Below are 20,574 nucleotides of genomic sequence, written 5' to 3'. Positions count from 1 at the left end.
AAAGGCATGAATGATTCTTATTTCCTAGGAGTGTTCTTTCTAGCTCCTAAGAAAAGCCCTATAGCTGGCAACTTCTTTGCTCAAGAATTCTGGACAAAAACAAACATATTGGGAGAATAAAGGTCCAACATTAGACACAGTTTTTTTTAAATATTACTCCAGTTTACTCAAAAAATTAATAGAACAGCAGGTTTTGCTTCAACATGGCATTTACACAAAATAAGAAGTGTAAATCTTTACTTATAGGCATTATTAACTGACTGTAATCCTCAGTGATTTACCAGGAAAAAATAAAATAAAATAAAATAACAAAAATATGAGGCAAAATCAGGAAGATTTGAGAGGTATGCCCTGGACTATTTTATGCTGTGATCTAGCCATGCATCTATTAATGAGAGCATTAAAGAAAACCCATTACATTTAATATCTTAAAATGACACTCCCCAACATATTGAGTTGGGAGCGTGGCCTAATGGTTAAGGTGTTTGCCTTACAAACACCAGGTACAGGGTTTGAGTCTCACAAGGGATAACTGACTAAGCTTAAAATGGCTGGCAAGGGCAGTTAGCCTAGTACTAATCTATGAACCTATGAAAAAAAAATATATGTCCAATATCGTTACCAAAGAAAGTTGGGTTAGCAATTATAAAAATATTATTCCCATATCTTTGGCAGCACAAAAGGTACTGACATCAATTATTTGAAACAGGTTTCACTGTTTGTTGATTTCACATTTTTATAGAAATGTATGTATTTTTGGTTTGTATTTATGATTGTGTAAGAAAAGGGTTGTTTTAAGGCATGTAGTTATGTGCATTTTCATCTAGTTTCAATGTACTTGTTGTAGAGATGGAAAAGTTTTATACATTTTCATAGTTACAGCAAGATCACAAAACAAATTACCATAGTAAAGAGGTTTCTGTATAACCCCACTTTTGTGTGATCTCAGTATATTTAATGATTCTGAGATACAGAGGGATGATGGAGGGCTTTCCCCCTGGAAAGACATTTGGCTAGATTTAACAAGAGACTCCACCAGTGGAAAGCCCTTATATGGGCTGCTATTGCTGGCAACAGCCCTTTCTTAATCAGAGGCAGGTCCACCCCAGGATCCTCCACAGACTAAAGGATTAGCACACCGGGCCATCCCTTCTGTTTAGCTATATGATAATGAGGCATTCCAAGGGAGTGGCCTATGCTAATTAGCTATGTGCTTTTCCCAGAAATGCTTGCAGCAAGGCACTTACTCAGACTAATTTTTAAATATTACTTACACTCACCTAAAAAGATAATAGAGCAGCAGGTCTAGCATTGCAAAGCAATCTCAGAGCAAGAATAATAAGAAAAATATAATGCAATGCATTATTGACTGACTGCAATCATGAATGATTTATGAGGGGGTAGAAGAAAGATAAGATACATCAGGGTCTTCTGTCAATACATGAACAGGTGAGAAGAATGTTTCATGTGTGTATGTGTGCAAGAGTACATGTATATTTGAGAATGAAGAAAGTGATGACTATTACCAGCTCCTATACATAGCACAAGCAGAAAACTATAATTCATAGTGGAAAGGGATGATGATGAAATGGCGGAAGCTCAAAAAACAAGGAGAGACTGGGATTTTGGATGCAGGCCTTTAAGGAAAATAGCAATAATCATACAGAATATTATATCCATAAAGTAGCAGAAAGTAATCTAAGAACTAAACCAACATGGGAATAGAGAAAGGAGATTCTTCTGATAGGGATGACTGCAATTAGGGATATAGACAATAGGCAAGAGAGGGCATGAATTTATTGGAGAACACTGGCAAAGGAACCAAGGTATTGGGAACAAATAACTAGAAAGGGAAAGATGATTGAATGGTAAGATGCCAATAATTTATTTGGACTGCAGTTTAGAGATTGCCTTCCCTATCAGAGATTGATATCAGAGTATTGCAAAAGAGAATCAAATAGGGGGATCTAAACAAAAGACCAGCACTGGTAGAGTTTTTAATAGATTCTAGAACAGAAATTGCCATTAAAAAAGGAAAAATTAGTAGAGCATATAAAATATTGCATGATAACTATAAGAATCAATCAGAGAAGGTTAGAAAGGATTGGGAAGAGAGATGGGATACGCAATTTACAAAGAATCAATGGGAGGATATATGTATGTCCCCCAAATATGCAACAAAATTTAGAAGATTTAGAACTTTTGCCTGGAAATGTTTACATAGATACTTTTATACCCCAAGCAGACTCCAGAGAATTTTTCCTCAGGCAGACAGCAAATGTTGGAGGTGTGAAGGGGAAGAAAGAGGTAACTGGAAACATATATTCTGGGAATCCGGGAAGTTGGCAGACTTTAGGGATTCCTGGAGGGATACACTGTTGGAGATGCTGGGTGGGCAGATTGGTCTGACGAGGGAGATGATTTTTCTGAGCTATGATACAGAATCGGAATTGTCTAGACATGGTTAGGCCTTGCTATGTCTAATAATGGTGGCTGCTGTCACAAAAGGAAATACTGCCAGCCCAGCTATCTGGAATTTTGTAAAGAATTCTAAGTCATTAGTGAATATTGATATGATTCATACAGAAGTGTGTGTAAAGGTGTAAAGTGCTGAGCTAAAATGTAACCAAAGCATGCCCTGCTGGCTTAGAATAGCAATGCATATAAACTATTGTAATTGTGTAAATGTATATGTTTTAACAGTAGAAACTAGAACAAGAGGGTTAACTTGCAAAACACAAAGAAAATAAGTTGAAATTAAATTATTTTACAATTGTGCTATAAAAGTTATCTCTCAGTTTCAGTTCAGTAGCAGGCACAATATCTAGAGCTAGACGTTTTTGCATTGTCTTGGAAGAGAAGTAATTACTAGGTTTGGGTTGCAGAAGTGTTTTATTGTTTTATGAATTACATGGTCTTCAAACATCTGAGAGATATGTATTTTTCACACAGAGATGTTAAATTCTGTTAGTTTCTGACAAAGGGGTTTAGCTTGAGAACTAAAAGTCAGGTGACAAAAAGTGATGCCATTCAAGCTAGCCCAGCAGTAATATTTGATATCAATTTAACACCTCTCTCAGCGAGAGACTGGACTAGTGGGTTCCCCTGCTACTGGCAGAATCTGTTGAAGCAGACTAGGCTGCCCACCATGGGTTCCCTTAGACCCATGAGCAACACTGGGTGCCCCTTTCCTGTGCAGTGATGCCCTGCTTGCTAGGTATAGGTATAATTTCTTCCCCAACTCATCTGCAGTATTGCATTGCCTATCAGCTAACCAGATTCTCATGTCCTCAGACAAAGTGATACGGGTTTGTTTCCTCACCAAAAGGTTTGCCAGCCCTTCAAAAGTGGTGACCTGACATCCACTCACCCACCTATGAAAATAACTGCTTAGTTCAGCAACATATTCGCACACACTTTCATCTGCCTTGCATCTATGCTCACAAAACTTTTTCCTATAAGCTTCAGGTGTTAACTTAAAACATTCTAAAAGACAATTCTTCACAGTACTATAATTTAAGCAATCAGTATCAGACAATTTCAAAATAGCAGTTACAGCTTTACCATGGAGTCCTCCTGATTCCTGGTCTGTGATGCAGCTTCTCCCAAGGCTACAATAATTTCTGCTTTAGTCAGGTTGGCATACACCTGTAGTCATGCTGGCATGCACCAGTCCTTTAGCCTGGCACATCTCAGCCAACTAGCTCCTTGTCAGCTTGCCATACTCCTCTGCTGACATGCTTGCTTGCTCTCCTTGACTAACTAAGCTAACAAAAAAATAAAACAATTATGATATGAAACTCTGAATGTTCACTGTGTGGCTGATTTAGAGTACAAACACCTTCCTTAGTGACCACTGTTTACATGCTACAGGAATTCAATATCCACACCACTACAAGCTAATTAATACGTAATGTGGCTATCCCACCACTGCCAACCAATTAATATGTGATGCCCCTGCAGTGGCCCAGTAATCAAGGAGCCTCAGTCCTCACTACTAGCAACAGTGGGGAATGTACACACTGGGAGGATGACAAGTACACACACAGTAAAGTGCAATTTCCCTTAAAGGCACACAGAGATCACAGTCAGTCTGGAGCTGGTTTCTCCCTCTTTCTCCAGATCACCAATAAGACTCCCCACTGTCATAGCTATAGAGTTGAGATCTCAGTTGATTGACCAAGCTAAGACCTTCAGCACCCTCTCTGTCCAATCAGTGCTTCATGTCTCTGCCCAAGTAGCTGACACACACACACACACACTTTGAGATTTGACTGACATACAGACACACACACACACACATACCTGGGAAAGGCTGGCACAGGTTTATTAGTTATGCCCCCTCTGCCCAGACTATAAGGTAGTTCCAGCTGACACCAGCCAACTCTTTATCAAATACTTAAGGCCCTTAACAAAGGGCGTCCAATCCTACTATGTAATGTTACTATTAACCAAATGGTAGTCTGACCAAGGGAAGGCCATTTAGGTGTGGCCTTTACAGTGTCCCTATATAGATATGCAAGTACTCTAAGAGCTTAAATATGTCTCACAAATATCAGCCACAAAGATAAGTTTAAATATGTTTAATAAGAAATAATAAAAGAACAAGACAATACTAAATATGCATTCACAGTGACTTCAGAGTTCAAAATCACAGGAAATATTTAAAACAACATTGCAGGACAGTCTCAAATAAATAAATAAAACATCTAAGCTATACTTTACTATATTCCTATCTGAATCAAAAAGAGTTACTATGCCCTAAAAACTTACTTACAGAACAACACACAGGCAGAAGTGCAGAAGGTGGTGATGAGTGGACATTTCAAGGTCAAAGACAAAATACAAAATGCACAGTCTCTCTCTCTCTCTGAGAGAGTTCTTAAATTAGTATCAAATATTACTGCTGGGTTAGCTTGGATGACATCACTTTTTGTCACCTGACTTTTAGTTCCCAAGCTAAACCCCCTTTGTCAGAAACTAATAGAATTTAACATCTCTGTGCGAAAAATACATACCTCTCAGATGTTTGAAGACCCTGGAAGTCATAAAACAATAAAACACTTCTGCATCTCAAACCTAGTAATTACTTCTCTTCCAAGACAATACAAAAACTTCTAGCTGTAGACATTGTGTCTGCTACTGAACTGAAACTGAGAGATAACTTTTATAGCACAATCATGAAATAATTTAATTTCAACTTATTTTCTTGAAGTTTTGCAAGTTAACCCCCTGCGCTCTAGTTTCTACTGTTAAAACATATACATTTACACAATTACAATAGTTTATATACATTTCTATTCTAAGCCAGCAGGGCATGCTGTGCTTACATTTACTTTACACCTTTATACACACTTCTGTATGAATCATATCAATATTGACAAATAGCATATAATTATTTACAAAATTCCAGATATCTGGACTAGCAGTATTTCCTTTTGTGACAGCTGCCAAAAAAATTACTAGAAAATGGAAATCTAAATCTAAACCAACTATACTGGAAGTAGTGAATATAGTAACAGAGATAAAACAACTGGAATTGAGACCTTTAGAAAAGGATAGAAGCAAACTACATAGGAAAAATGGGAATTGTGGGAACAATACATACAAGGGAGGAATGAGATTAAAAGGTGGCAGGACTTAAGCTATGTAATGTTTGAGTGAGGAAGATTGGGTATATTATAAGTGATGTTTAATGTTTGCAACTGGGAATGTGTCATTATGGTTTATGATGTAAAATGCTTGCAGCTAGGATTGTATTTGGTGTGTTTTTTTTTTCATTTATATAAATATATGATTACCTATGTAGTAAGTGGTGGCTTAATAAAGATGTGTCTTGTTTGAAAAAAGGCAGGAAATGAATCATTTATGTAATATTGCTTAGATTATGTGATATATCGCAATATATGTGAAGTATAATGTTTATGTTAATAAAGTTTGATTACTTTTAATTGAAATGCTTTACCAGAAAGGCTCATCCAGACTCTGCTATACTTTGCTGTGAAGGAAAGGTTAGTTTGCTTTTATTTGTTGTATTTTGTATTACTTTATTGCCTTTTTATATTTTGAATACTGTGGTTTGTTTTATTTACCTTGTGTTTTACTTGCATTCTGCTTTAACTGCAAATTAAAACTTCAAAAGAGATCACAGCTCTGTCTCTTCTGAGTCAGGCAGAAATTAGAAATTATCAATTAAGGAGTCATTCATAAGATAGAAGAGGTCACTTAAGGATAATCATCTGTGAACTGAGGGGGTGAAGCTAGGAACTATACCTTGTATTTCAGGGGTAAAATAAAACATTTCAGAGCTTTACCAGAAAGGCTCATTCAGACTCTGATACACTTTGTTGTGAAGGAAAGGTTAATTTGCTTTTATTTGTTGCATTTTGTATTACTTTATTGCCTTTTTATATTTTGAATATTGTGGTTTGTTTTCTTTACCTTGTGTTTTACTTGCATTCTGCTTTAACTGCATATTAAAACTTCAAAAGAGACCACAGCTGTCTCTTCTGAGTCAGGCAGAAATTAGAACTGATCAATTAAGGACTCATTCATAAGATAGAAGAAGGCACTTAAGGTTAATCATTTGTGAACTGAGGGGGTGGAGCTAGGAACTAAACCTTCTATTTAAGGGGTAAAATAAAACATTTCAGAGCTTTACCAGAAAGGCTCATCCAGACTCTGCTACACTTTGCTGTGAAGGAAAGGTTAGTTTGCTTTTATTTGTTGTATTTTGTATTACTTTATTGCCTTTTTATATTTTGAATACTGTGGTTGTTTTCTTTACCTTGTGTTTTACTTGCATTCTTCTTTAACTGCATATTAAAACTTCAAAAGAGACCACAGCTCTGTCTCTTCTAAGTCAGGCAGAATTTTTTTCTCACCCTCCCACCCAGTTACAGTTGTCTTGTTAAATACCATTGTCTTTCTAGTTGCCTGTCTCTTTGCTTTCACTGGCTTGTGTGAGTAATCACAAAATCATCATTTTTGAAATCACTCCCCTTCAACTATTTAAAATTATTGGTCATCCTACTGTATTCCATAGTACCAGAATACAAAAGTGACCACCCTTTTCAATCCATCTTGCTGTTTTAAAAATAGTAACTCTCCACTAAACCTTAACTTTTTAAACAGGTAAAACTTAAGTTACCTACTTTCACATCTAACTTCTCTAGTGCACACTGCAATGTGCATTTTTTTCATCTTACCTTTAAGCATCCCTGTGACTAGCACTTGCTCTAATACCTGCTGGAAAGCACTAGGAAGCCTTAAACTGATACAAGCACTCAACTCTCCTTGTTAATAAGGAGAAATTAATCATAGGCACTAAACAGCCTATAATTGCAAAGTACATTGCTAAGGTAAGGGAAAACAGCTCCTGTACTTTACAAAAAAAAAAAAAAAAAAGCACCAAACCAGGCATGTCCAAGGGTCAGCTTCTGGTGATTTCTCCTGTCCACCTGGTGAATCTGGGCATACTGGGGCAATGCAGCAATTGCCTCATGTACACAGACAACCCTCTCCTCCTACCACCCAACACTACAACCTGTGAGAGATGCACTTACATAGCCAAAAGGGAAGCAAAGCTCTCTCCACCCAAGATTGTGCTAGACAGTCAAGAGGAGAAGGTTAACACCCACACTACACCTCAAGCAACACATAGCCCTTCTAAACCCACACCACCAACACCCACATATAACAACACTAAATCCACATATGCAGAGGCCCTTAACTGTAACCTGCCAAAGCAACAAAGACCTCTGAAGCTGAAACGCAAACACCAGTCACAACTAAAGTGTCACATAGCTCACAAAACCAGTGTGCCACCCAGCAACAGCCCCTAAGGCAAGACAACGTACCTAACACTTTAGTCATAGGTGACTCTATAGTCCGGCACACTGATGTCCCACTCACCAGGTTAAACAAGGAGAAAATTACAGTCAGCTGCCTGTTGGGTGCCAGGATCCGCCACATAATGCATGCACTCGTCACTCCACAAGAAGTACAAATATGACTCTGTCATTGTCCATGTTGGAATGAATGACTTCAGATGTACCTCCCTGTACTACATGAAAAGAGACATGGAAGAGCTCTCAGATCATGTGGCCCAGGCAAGTATGACCCTAGCCCTGAGTGGCATCCTGCCTTCACCCAGAATGATACCACAATATGATTGACTTTAACAATTGGCTAAGCTTTTGGTGTCATTCAAAGGGAATCCGGTATCTGTCTGCCTGGGACGATGTGATCAACAGACCACGATGCTTTGCCAGAGATGGTCTGCACCTGTCACTCCTGGGATTCAGGTTACTGGCTAAGGCTCTTGCCACCCCTATAGTGCCTTTTTTAGACAAAGTTCAAAAGACAAAACCACCACTGTAAAAGGTACAAGCATGCAAAATCTGAAGGTAATGCTACTCTATGCTAGACGTCTAAACCTCAAAATGCACTCTCTCAAGGCACTCCTAAAAATGGAGAACATCGATATCTGTGCAGTAACTGAGACCTGGTTCAAGGCTCCAGAGAGCACCCCTGCAATACCAGGCTACAACTCTTACCACACTTTTCGGCCACCAAACCAGGACCAAACCACTAAGGGTGGAGGAGTGTCAATATTCACCAAGGATATTCAGACCACCAGGCTAGTTGCCAAACATAATTTGTCTGAAATTCTCCAGGTGCAACTAACACTAGGTAAGACTGCAATCCAAATTGTAGCTTGCTACAGATCCCCCACCATGCCCCAAGATTCTCACTACACCTTTCTAAACATACTGGAAAATATTAAGATAGAACCAAACACCATAATACTGGGTGATTTTAACTACCCTGCCATTAACTGGGAAAACTACTCGTGTAGCAACACCTTCTCCCAATGGTTCTTGGAATTCATAAATTCCAATGCCCTGGATCAACTAATCCATAGTCCCACCTGGGGCTCCAATATCCTAGACCTGGTCATTACCAACATGGGAAATCGATGCTCCACACCTATGGTCACCCCCTCATTAGTCAGGTCTGACCATAAGCTAATCACCATTAACATCCACATCCCACCCCCACCCCCCAGTAAGGAAACCTCCATAAAAAACTTCTCCAAAGCCAACTTCATGCTACTCAAGTCAGAAGTGACAAACTTCATGACACCCATGCAGACAGGAACTGAAAGTTCAACTGCTGAATCCTACACTAAGGCACTGTACGAGCACTTCCACTCATGCATGAATTGTGCCATCCCAAATAGAACCAAGATGCTCTCATCCAAAAAAAGGAAGCCAATCTGGTGGTCCCCTGCTATAAACAAACTTTGCAACAAAAGGAAGAAACTGTTGCAGAAAAGAGGAAAATCCCAGGATGTAAAAAACTCCTTTACCAGCCTCAGTAAGAAAATGATATCCCTTATAAAATCCTCCAAAGCTAGTTACGAAAATAAAATTGCCAAAGATTCCAAATACAACCACAAGGCATTCTATAACTATGTCAGGAATCTAAATGGCAATGCTCAGATCTGCTCTGAGCTAAAACAGAATGGCATTAAATATACTGATCCCAAGGATATAGCCAATATCCTGGCAGATCGATTCAGTGCCAACTTCACCCCCCTGTCACCCCCTAAATGGCCCACCTCAATACCGGAAGATTGCCAAATTCCGGTAATAACAGCCACACAGGTAAAAAACACACTCTCCAAAGCTAAGAATACAGCATCCATGGGACCAGATGACATCCCGGGCTGTGTACTACATGAACTACAATATGAACTGGCACCTCACCTAAGTGTCATGTTTAATCATAGCCTCACCTGAGGTTTCATGCCCACTGAGTGGTGCAGAGCTACAGTTATCCCACTCCACAAGGGGGGATCCACCTTGGATCCTGGAAACTACTGTCCTATCAGTCTGATGAGCCTTATCTGCAAGGCCATGGAGCGTATTATCATTGAACTCATAAACAAAGACATTGGCAACCTTCAAACACTGCACCCCACCCAGTTTGGGTTCATGAAGGGCCGATCTTGTCTCCTGAACCTGATTGACTTCTTTGAATCAGTCTTCAGAGCCATGGACAAAGGTAAGGTGGTTCACACAGCCTATCTAGACCTTGCCAAGGCCTTTGACACCATCCCCCACTCTGGAATCATAGATAAGCCTACTAAGCTGGGCATTAATCCCTACGACACCCAATGGGTTGCTAACTGGCTTACTGATAGAATCCACACCGTAAAAGTGCCGACTCCAAATTCAGCTCCAGACAAGTGAGAAGTGGAGTACCTCAGGGTTCAGTCCTGGGACCGCTCTTGTTTGGCATCTACTTCTCTGAAGTACAGGCCAACACTAAGGGACCCTGGCTAACAAAGTTCACAGATGACTGCAAAGTGGGAGCCATTATTGAATCCCCAAATGATGTGGATACTCTGTGAAAGGGCCTTTGGGAAAAAACATGTACCCATGAATTACCATATAGGTGGCAGTACACTAAACACCGAAAGTGTGATAAGAGACTTAGGGACACAGGTGGACAGTGGTCTCACCTTCGATGACCACATCACCACAACAGTCAGGAAATCCTTCTATGTGGCACACCTCATCACTAAGGGCTTTTCATCCAGAAAAAAAGAGGTCATGTCCCACTGTACTCATCCCTCATTAGACCCATTATAGAATACAATGCCCCATTTGGTATGTACCTCTCAAGACATCTGCAACAACTGGAAAGGCCGCAGAAATGCCTCACTAAAAGAATCACAGGCTTAAAGCAGATGCCCTACGCTGACCACCTTAAAAAACTTCAGCTATACTCTGTCGCATATCATCTACTCAGAGGCGATCTCTGCTCAACATACAAGACTATGTCAAACCCAGAGCTGTTGGACATGCTACACTTAAAGAAATCCCAATCCCTCAGAGCCACATGCTCCGGGGATCTAAACCTTGTCATCACAAGCTGAAACACCTGATGTCCTTACTTTTTCACAGTAACTAAAATGCTGGAGGGATAGGTTCCTGACCCAGAGACCCCCCGGGACTCTGGAATACATTACCCATACATGTCAAGCAGAGTGCCTCTTTGGTCCTCTTCAAAAGGAACCTTGACGATTGGATGGGAGAAAGGAAATTCACCCCGGGGATCACGTCAGTCACCCTGCTAGACAGGGGTCCAGGGAAGTAAATAGTGTGGGAAGAAATAGCCAGGGAATTGTTATGGCTAGGCTTGTATAGGCCCTAGGGCTGATAGCCTAGTACCAACCTATGAACCTATGTTAATTTGTCTATGTCACAAGTGATAATTCAATAAAGGTGTTTGAAAAAAGTGTTAACTACTTTTATGGAATTAGTTATTTACAACAATTATGTTTATTTTGAAGGGGAATTTTACAAACAGACCAGTAGGGTAGGTGATGGGTGCCTCCTCAGTACCTATTTTTGCAAATATGGTCTTATGGCAGTACGAAAGTAATTATATGTTGTCATCATTTTTTGTATATATATATATATATATATATATATATATATATATATATATATGTGTGTAGATATATATATATATATATATATATATATATATATATACACACACACACACACACACACACACACACACACACACACAGTTTTTTCCTCCTTTGGATGATATTTTGGTCTTATGGACAGGAGATATAAATGAGTTAATTAAATTGCTTGTATATGTTTGAGTGTCCATCTACACTCACCTGATGTAGGTAGCTGTATGTTGCATACTCTCTAGTAGACGAAGTAGCTCTATAGTACCTCAAACGGCACCTATACCACTGGTATACATTACAGCCAATAATAATAGGCAATCATTTTAACAGTTTCTTGGGTAGTCCAAAATAACAACTAAAACATAGCTTCTTACCCCAACAACACCACCACCACTGAAACAGGACAAACTATTTGCCTGCTTTCATTTTCAGACTACTCCTTCCTTTTTCGTCCTTTACTACAGTATCTTGTATCTAATACACTAAATACTTAACCCCACATGTAAAACTCTGCTTAGTCTTCAAGGACTTGTAGACTACTCCTTGTAATTCTTCTTTTCACCCTGCCAGTTTCTGTTTTACACTGTTCAACTCCTACAGTTGTTAATTATCTTTCTAAACTGTCTTATTTAATGTCATAACCAAAGCTTACTGACTGTTTTCACACTGTTGTATTACTGATTCAGTGATTGTATCCTGCTCTGTTCATCTTCTCTACACTCGGGGTTCGCTCTGCTCCCCTAGTCTACCTCCAGTTCCCACCCCCCATCTGTAGATCAGTGTGTATATTAAATATAGTCATCCACTGTAGCTAGATATCACTTGTATATAAGTTCCTGACCATGTGTGAGATCAGTGCCATTTTTGTGTAGTCAGCCAGTGTGGATGCAAGCTTGAAGGGAGATGCACAAATTAGTGTATTAGAGGTAATGAGTCAGTCAATAAGCATATGAAGTTCTAAGTATATGTACAATTTACAGCTCTTGGTGTGTGGTTGTATAATAAATAATTTAGATGCATTCCATGCCTCAGTGTCTCATTTGATTACATGAGATAGGCAACATGGTGTCAGAATGGGATCCAAAGTTGAAGCAGCTTGTAAACCATGAGGCACACAGTTAGAAGTGGAGCAACATCCAGAAGTGAACTCACAGACAGGTCAGGGGTTATTCAAAGGCACTTAAATTCAAGTGTTCAAAATAATTTCTGAGATATTCAAAAGGCCCAAAAGTATTTGAAATAATCTCCAAAGTGTTTAAAATGTTTGAAAAGGCTAAAATGTCCAATTTTTTTCACAATGTATAACTTTTGTCCGGAGTGTTCAAGATATTTGCAGTGTTAAAGCATTTTCAGAGAGATTGTTGTGCTTTTGAGCAATATTACAAATACCAGGTCTATACTTATGTTTAAAAGCAATTTGTTGTTATGGCAGAGGGATTTTGAAGAATTGAAGCGCTGCTGTTTGATAATAATATTGCTGAGAATTGGTGAGTGTTTGAGCAAGAATATGATATTTTCATACAGGCTGCATTTTCTGATAAAGACACACATACAAAAGCATTAGCTGGTTCAGAAGCCATTGAGTGAGAAGTTCATTTGTGTACGCACCTGCCATGTATGCAGGGGAGGGGGAGAACCACCATATTGTGATACAGGCTGAAAGAAGACTCTGAGTGCTTAAAATGTAAATTTAAAGAAATGTGCAACCCTCAAACAAATATTACAATGGAAAGGCATACATTTTACATAAAAAATCAAAAACCTGGTGAAACTATTGCTGCATATATTACGAAATAAAGCAAACTTGCATATTTGGTAATCTAAGAAATGAGTTAATAAAAGACCATCTTGTATTTAGTGTAAATAATGATGCAGTGAGAAGGATTTTGCTTTGAGATAGTGAATTAACATTGAGCAAAGTCATCAAGATTTGCCAAATATATGAGATGACAGAAAAGCATACCCCCCCTCCATATTCTTGGTTGTAGTTTAAATTTGGTGGCTTTTGCAGTGCCCGCCCCACTGTAGATTTGATCTAAGACACTCCCCCAGGACATCTCTTTACCGCATTCTACCTAATAAACCCTTTCTGCACTTGTTTTTAGTCCTTTTTAATTTAATTACATTTTTTCAAACTGTGTGTGGACTAATATTGCTACATATTCAAGTGTGCCAGCTTGCACTGCATGAGAATTGTATTTACTACTGCTTTGCTACTTTTCTAAAAAAAAAAATCTTCTGCTTTTACTGTACTTGTGTTTCTTCCTACTTTATTTTGCTTTTGCGTCATCTTAAACATTCTCAATTGTATTTATTACTGCTTGGTGTAACTCATTCTAAGCCTTTTAGTTTAAACACTTGGGCTTCAGAACAGTTGTTTTACATTGGGAGGGTTTGTGGTCTGCACTGTAGTGGCAGAACAGGTAGCTTACATCCCTCTAAGTTGGGAACTGCTGATTGAGGGCTCAGTGTCTGTTATTCTAAAAGTATATTAATTCTGGTTTAAGTACTTGGGCTTTCAGGCCAGTTATTTTACATTAAGAGGGCTTCGTGTTCTGCACTCTTGTGGGAGGAGAGGCTGGACTCTGCCCTTCTGAGCTGGGAATTTCTGGTTGAAGGCTTATAGTGCATGCATATCTGAATTTCTTCTTACTGAAATTGGTACACCTTGTTTGCTGTAGCATAGACTAGATCCAGGCCTGCTGAATCTAGCTTTGTTGTATAACTTGAGCACTAATCCAGGCATTATTTAAAGTATTCAGTTGTATTTATTACTGCTTGGTAGTAACTTGGTTAAAGTGTAGCTATCATTCTAAGTCTTTTGGATTAAGCACTTGGGCTTCAGACCAGTTGTTCTACATTAGGAAGGTTTGTGGCATGCACTGTGGTGGCAGGACAGGTAGCTTTCATCCTTCTAAGTTGGGAACTGCTGATTGAGAGCTCAGTGTCTGTTATTCTTAAAGTGTGTTAGCTCTGGTTTAAGCACTTGGGCTTCAGGCCAGTGATTTTACATTAAGAAGGTTCGTGGTCTGCACTCTTGTGGGAGGAGAGGCTTGACTCTGCCCTTCTGAGCTGGGAATTTCTGGTTAGAGGTTTATAGTGCCTGAATATTTGAACTGTATCTTACTGAAATTGGTACACCTTGTTTACTGTAGCATAGACTAGATCCAGGCCTGCTGAATCTAGCTTTGTTTGTATGCTTGTTATTTCCCTGGAATGCTAATTCCACCTAAAACGTGGCTTCTCAGTGCTTCTGTGGATCCCTAGTGATATCTGCATTGCTTACTGTACTTATTTCCTTGAAAGAAAGTTACTGTTTGTCATTTTTGCATTTAAGTTACCTGTAACACATTGCACTTGTTACCTGGCACTTGCTCACTAAAGCAATTATAAGTCGGCACTAAAAATTAAAAGCACTACACCCTCGCTCCCCATTGGCCCTTGTTTTCAATTATAAAGGAATTCCCAATATTATTCTAGCATGTCCAAAGGTCAGTTGTCAATCTCCTCTCTGGTCCAGCTGGTGAATAAATCTTGAGGCAATGTTACAACTGCCTCATGTACACAGACAACCCTCTCCTCCTCCCAACAAATTCCAACACATGTGAGAGATGCAACCGTATAGCCAAACTGGAGGCTAAGCTCTCTCAACTCAGTACTGGCATAACCAGTCAGGAGGAGAAGGAAACCACACTCACTACAATTCCAGTCTCACATAGACCTACCACAACAGCAAACCAAACACATAATCACACAAAAACATACTCGGAGGCTCTAAATAAAGATCTGCCTAAGCAGCAGAGACCTCCAAAGCAGACACCCAAGCAACCGCTACCCCAAAACAAAATATGTGCAACACATATCTCACAAAGCCAGTGTGCCGAACAGTCACAGCCCTTAAGTCTAAACAACACACCTGATACACTTGTAATAGGTGACTCTATCGTCAGGCACACTGACGTCCCGCTCACCAGGCAGAACAAGGAGAAGATCACAGTGAGCAGCCTGTCTGGCACTAGGATCCGCCATATAACACAAGCACTCAGGTCACTCCAAGGCAAGTACAAATATGACTCAGTCATTGTCCATGCTGGTGTGAATGACCTGAGATGTACCTCCCTGGACTACATGAAAAGAGACATAGAGGAGCTCTCTGAGCATGTAGCCCAGGCTGGTATGACCCTGACCTTGAGTAGCATCTTACCCTCACCAAGAATGATGCCACAATATGAAGACAAGATGAACAATTTCAACAATTGGCTTAAGTATTGGTGTCATTCAAAGGGGATCCAATGCCTGTCAGCTTGGGATGATATGCACGACAAGCCATGATGCTTTGCTAGGGACGGCTTGCACCTGTCACCCTGGGCTTTCGGATATTGGCAAAGGCTCCTGCTACCCCATAGTGCCTTTTTAGGCAAGGATCAAAAGACAAACCCACCTCCATAGGTATCACAAGGGATAAGAAACTAAGAGTAATGCTACTCAACGCTAGAAGTCTAAACCTCAAGATGCCTTTTCGAAACTCTCCTTAGCATGGAGAACATCGATATCTGTGCAGTAACAGAAACCTGGTTCAGGACTCCGAGAGCACCCCAGCACTACCAGGTTATACCTCATACCATGCTTTTGGCCCCAAAACTTGGACCGAACCACAAAAGGAGGGAGTATCGATATTCATCAAAGATACCCACACCTCTAGGTTGGTGGCAAAGCACGAAGCATCAGAGACTATCCATGTGCAACTAACAGTGGGTAAAACTGCCTTCCAGTTTATAGCCTGCTACAGACCACCCTCCCAAACCCAGGAACCCCACTCGGCCTTCCTGAGAACACTGGAAAATATGAAGGTCTCTAACACCATTATATTGGGCGACTTCAACTACCCAACCATAGATTGGGAGCATTACTCTAGCTCCAACACCCTTGCCCAAAGGTTCCTAGAATTCATAAACTCAAATGCTATGGAACAACTTGTTACCACTCCCACAAGAGGGGAAAACATACTGGACCTGATCATCACCAACATGGGGACTCTATGCTCCAGACCAGAAGTGTATCCCTCACTGGTAAGATCAGAGCATAAACTGATCTCACTGGATATTCACATCCCGACCCCAGCCCGTGCCCAGAAAACCACAGTGAAAAACTTCTCTAAAGCAAATTTCACACTCCTCAAAACCGAGGTGGAATCCTTCAAAGCCCCGGCCTGTGGAAAATCTGCCCAGACCGCAGAATCCTTTATAAATGCATTCTATGAACACCTTCAGGAATGCATGGATCATGCAATCCCAAATAAAACCAAGACCCAATCCTCCAAAGGCAGACGACCTGTCTGGTGGACCCCAGCCATAGACAAACTATACAATAGAAGGAGGAAGCTACTACATGATAGAGCAAAATCCCAAAAAGGGAAGGCACCTCTGATCAGTATTAGCAAAAAACTAAGAGCACTCATAAAATCGTCAAAGGCCAGCTTCGAGAAAAAAATTGCACAGGACACTAAAGATAATCACAAGGCTTTCTTTAGTTATGTTAGGAACCTGGGTGGGAATTCCCAGATATGCTCAGAATTAGTCCGAAATGACAAAAAATACACTGATCCCACAGACATTGCCAACATCCTAGCTGACAGGTTCAGCGCAAACTCCCCTCCCCACCAAAGGGCAAATATCTATCCCAGCAGAGTGCTGCCCCCGACATCTCAGATGCTCAGGTGGGAGCCGCCCTCTCCAAAGCAAAAAGCACAGCATCAATGGGACCACATGGTGTCCCAGGCTGCGTCCTACATGAACTCCAAGAAGAGCTAAACCCAAACATAAAACTACTGTTCAATCTCAGCCTTACTACAGGATATGTACCCAAAGAGTGGCGTACAGCAACAGTGGTCCCTCTCCACAAAGGTGGTGCCTCAACGGACCCTGGAAACTATCGCCCCATAAGCCTGACTAGCTTGGTCTGCAAAGCTATGGAAAGGATCATCATGGACCTCATAAATAAAGATATTGGGGACCTACAGACACTGGATCCTACCCAGTTTGGCTTTGTTAAGGGCAGATCCTGCCTCTTAAACCTGGTTGACTTCTTTGAAACAGTCACCAAGGCCATTGACGAAGGGAAGGTGGTCCACACAGCCTATCTGGACCTCAAAAGCCTTCGATACAATACCCCACTCAGGCATTATAGATAAGCTCACCAGCTTAAATATAAACCCCTATGTCACTAGATGGGTTGCAAACTGGCTCAAGGACAGAACCCACATGGTTAGAATTGCTGGAGCCATGTGAGACTCCAAACCAGTTACAAGTGGCGTCCCACAAGGCTCAGTCCTGGGACCTCTCTTGTTTGGTATATATTTCGAGGTACAGGCCAACACGGAAGGACTGTGGCTGACCAAGTTCGCAGATGACTGCAAACTGGGCCATATTCGACTCTCCAGCCGACACAAGCATCCTCCAAAAGGGCCTCATAGAAACAGACAACTGGTGCCAGAGCCATGGCCTCAAGCTAAACGCCAAAAAGTGTATAGTCATCCCCTTTGGCAAAAACAAAGTGCCCACAAATTACCACATAGGTGGTAATCCATTAAGTACAGAAGAAGTCATTAGGGACCTGGGGATCCAAGTTGATAGCAATCTCTCATTTGACAACCACGTGGCCAAAGTGGTTAGAAAAACATTTTATATAGCCCACCTAATCATGAAGGGATTCACATCTACATTAGGGGAAGTCATCGTGCCTCTTTACTCATCCCTCATCAGGCCAATAATCGAGTACAATGCCCCTTTTGGGATGTACCTTACCAAACACCTGCAGCAACTGGAAAGACCCCAAAAGTACCTCACCAAGAGGATCAAAGGGCTCAAACAGATGCCATATGCTGCCCGGTTAAAGAAACTCCAGCTCTACTCAGTGGCATACCGCCTGCTCAGAGGTGACCTGTGCCTGACGTATAAGGCCATGTCCAAAAGGGACATGCTGCACCTCAAAAATCCAAATCCCATCGAGCTACACTCGAGACTTGAACCTCAGCACTGAAATAAATAGGACATGCTGGAGGGACAGATTCATAACCCAGAGGCTCCCTTCACTATGGAATAAAATCCCAGTCCAGGTTAGGCAGAGTCCCTCATTGACTCTCTTCAAGAGGAATCTTGATGAGTGGATGGGAGATCATAGGTTTACCCCGGGTATCACTTCTGTGTCACTGTTAGACAGAGGCACAGTATACTAACGGCATAGCAAAATTAATTTAAAATGGGTGAAACATACTCTGACTAGGCTTATAAATGCCCTAGGGCAGATAGCCTAGTATGAACCTATGAACCTATGAACCTATGATATACTTACAAATGAGAAAAGCATGTTTGCAGTATCTGCTAGTGTGACTGTTGATAGTGTACAGCAGAAAGTTAAGATGACAATGAGATATAAACTGAAGGGAGCCATACCCAACCTAGGTGTCACAAGTGTGAAGGCAGGCATGAACCTAAATGGGAAAAGTGTTTAGCTTTCGGTCAGCAATGTCTCAAATGTAAAAAGTGGAATCATTGCAAAAGGCTTTGCAAGTCTAAAGTGTGACAGACATATTAAAAGAGAGTATCCGAAGACGCAAGTAAATCAGACAGAGACTGTAGCAAACTCTGCGAGCTGTGAGCACACTTTCTGTGTTGATGGTGTCTCTGTGCTCAATGAAACAGTTAATATAGTAGACTATCAGCTGTCAGCAAAGAGTGAAATATTTTGTATTGTACATGCACAAATTAATGGGAAACCTGTAAAGCTTAAAGTAGACACTGGATCTAAGTGCATTGTTATGTCTGCACAAATGTTAGCTAGAGTAAAAGCTGGTGAGAAACTTGATTCAACAAAGTGTACAAAACTAGTTGCTTGTGGTGTTGAAGAGATTCAGACTGATGGCGCAATAGTCCTTTCACGTCATTCTTCTGGAAACAGCTATGACTTGCAGTTTTACATAGTCAAAAGACATGTGCAGTCATTGTTAGGCCTCAAAGACAGTCTGAGAATTGGACTGATTTCATTTAATTAAGAGGTTCACCATATAAGTATGAGTGAGAACGATAGTTTTACACAGAATATTTTAAGGACTATGCTGATATTTTCAAAGACAAGCTTGGTAAACTTCCACTCACATATTCCATGAAGTTAAACCATGAAGTAAGTCCAGTTGTCAGACCAGCACGGAAGATTCCAATAGCAATGCAAAGTAAAGTAAAAGCAGAACTAGACAAAATGGTGCATTTAGGTGTCCTTACTCCAGTAGAAGAACCGACTGAATGGGTATCCTCCATGGTCGTAGCTCATACGAAAGCTCAAATGATATTCAAATATGTATTGACCCAAGAGACTTAAACAAAGCAGTTAAGCATCCACATCATCCGATGCATACAGTAGAAGAGGTAGCCAGTCTCATGCCAAATTTCACTGCTTTTTCAGTCTTAGATGCAAAAATCTCCTTTTGGCAAATTTTGCTGGATCAAAATCTTCACTGTTAACTACATTCAGTACACCATTTGGTAGATACAGACTTTTTTCTTTTGAAGTCTATTTATGGACAAATAGACTTAAAAAGAAAAAAGTCATGGACATTCAGAACTGCCATATAGCTGAAACACCTGATGTCCTTAAAGGGTCATTTGCATGTATCCAATGTTGCCTCTAATACAAGAGGTTCAAGGAATCACATAGTGAAAAGTCTAGCCTTGCTAGAACTGTCTTTTAGTTTTTACTGATTTGTTTTTCTGTGTGACCTTTTTAATCATTGTTTTAGTTTGTTGGTTGGGATATTTTGCAGACACCCTAATGGTTATGGATATCAGCTGGGTACGACAACCCTGTGTTTCTAAAGGTTAGCCAAACATTCCACTTATATTATGCTCATGATGCCATAATAAGGTTGAAACATGCATGGCCACAGCTAGAGGAGCTTGGCTTTATTGGCCTGAATTTGTCCATAAATAGACTTTAAAAGAAAAAAGTCATGGATATTCAGAATTGCCATAAAACTGAAACACCTGATGATCTAAAAGGGTTATTTGCATATATCCCAT

At 40.3% G+C, this 20,574-nt stretch overlaps 1 protein-coding gene across 1 annotated transcript in view; it reads right to left on the bottom strand.

Moving 5' to 3' along the window:
- SPATS2L (spermatogenesis associated serine rich 2 like) overlaps window positions 1-20,574 on the bottom strand; it is a 430,773-nt gene that overhangs the window by 325,808 nt on the left and 84,391 nt on the right. The window lies entirely within an intron of this gene.

The sequence above is a fragment of the Protopterus annectens genome, chromosome 2.part0, assembly GCF_019279795.1.
Source record: "Protopterus annectens isolate FY-2018-M chromosome 2.part0, PAN1.0, whole genome shotgun sequence".
NCBI classification, from domain to species: domain Eukaryota; kingdom Metazoa; phylum Chordata; order Ceratodontiformes; family Protopteridae; genus Protopterus; species Protopterus annectens.
This window is presented reverse-complemented; position numbering and strand designations above follow the sequence as displayed.